This window comes from Mandrillus leucophaeus, unplaced genomic scaffold (genome assembly GCF_000951045.1).
Source record: "Mandrillus leucophaeus isolate KB7577 unplaced genomic scaffold, Mleu.le_1.0 Scaffold929, whole genome shotgun sequence".
Taxonomy (NCBI): Eukaryota; Metazoa; Chordata; class Mammalia; order Primates; family Cercopithecidae; genus Mandrillus; species Mandrillus leucophaeus.
This window is the reverse complement of record NW_012110130.1, coordinates 789,832-791,220: the sequence shown is the minus strand read 5'-3', so window position 1 is coordinate 791,220 and position 1,389 is coordinate 789,832.

The following is a 1,389-nucleotide window of genomic DNA, read 5'->3' as shown; positions in this document are numbered from 1 at the left end:
GTTGGTCTCTTCAGAAGATACTGTGTAAGAAATACTTCAGGATACTTATGCAAGCTGTTACCCATGATTTCAAGAAGTAGGGGCTGGGCACTGTGGTTCACACTGAGGCGGGAGGACTGCTTGAGACAGGAGTTCAAGACCAGCCTGGTCAACATGGCAAGATCCCATCTCTACAAAATGTATATATTTTTAAATTAGCCAGGTGCAGTGTGGCGATCCATGCTTCTTGGGAGGCTGAGGTGGGAGCATCTCTTGAGCCCAGGAGGTTGAGGCTGCAGTGATCTGTATTCACACCACTGCACTCCAGCCTGAGTGACAGAGTGAGACCCTGTGTCGGGGGAAAAAAAAAAAAAAAAAAAAAGGGAGAAGCGGGGACTAGAGACAGCTTCAATTAGAAAGAGAAATGCTGTGTATGTGGAGAGAGAGGCTGAGGTGGGAAGTTTCCCTGAAGACCCAAAACTTCAGCAGAGTAGGGTGAGTGGGTATATGTTAGAAGGACAGGGAGAAGGACTTTACAGGCAGTGGAGTGTTCTTTGCAAAGGCACAGATGTGGGAGGGCATAGTGTGTTCTGGCAACTGCTCAGGATTCAGCATCAATGGTAGGCAGATGTCAGCTCAAGAAGTGCCTTTTACGCCATCCAAAGGACTCTAGGTTTTAAGACATAAACTAAAGGGGTAGGCTGAAGCATTCTGAGCATGGGAAAGCAGTAAATCTGTGTTGAATGCATGTGTGATAGTGGGAAGATGGGACATGGTAATTAGGAGTACAGTCATGTGTCATTAAAGACTGGGATATGTTCTGAGAAATGCATCATTAGCTAAGTTCATTGTTGTACAAACATTATTGAGTGTATTTACAGAAACCTAGATAGTATAGTAGATGGTATAGTCAACTACACACCTAGGCTATACGGTAGAGCATATTGCTCCTAGGCTAGATAACTGCATGTTACCGTACTGAATACTATCGGTGATTGTAACACAATGGTATTTGTATATCTAAACATGGAAAAGGTACAATAAAAATATGATAAAGTAATCTTATGGGGCCACTGTAGTATGTGCAGTCTGTTTCTGACTGGAACATTATTAAGTAGCACATGACTGTATGTCCTAAACTTACGGCCTTCTATAAGCGTTACTTAGCCTTTCTACATCTGTTACCTCCCTCCCTCCCTCCCTTCTTTCCTTCCCTTCCTTTCTTTCTTTTTTTTTGTGAAATAAGAATTTAAAAAATCAACTTGAAAGTGTTGGCCAGGCTCTGTAATTCAGGCTCACACCTGTAATCCCAGTACTTTGGGAGGAATAGGCGGGAGGCTTGCTTGAGCCCAGGAGAGCAGGAGTTCAAGACCAGCCTGGGCAACACGGGATACCACAGCTCTATAAAAA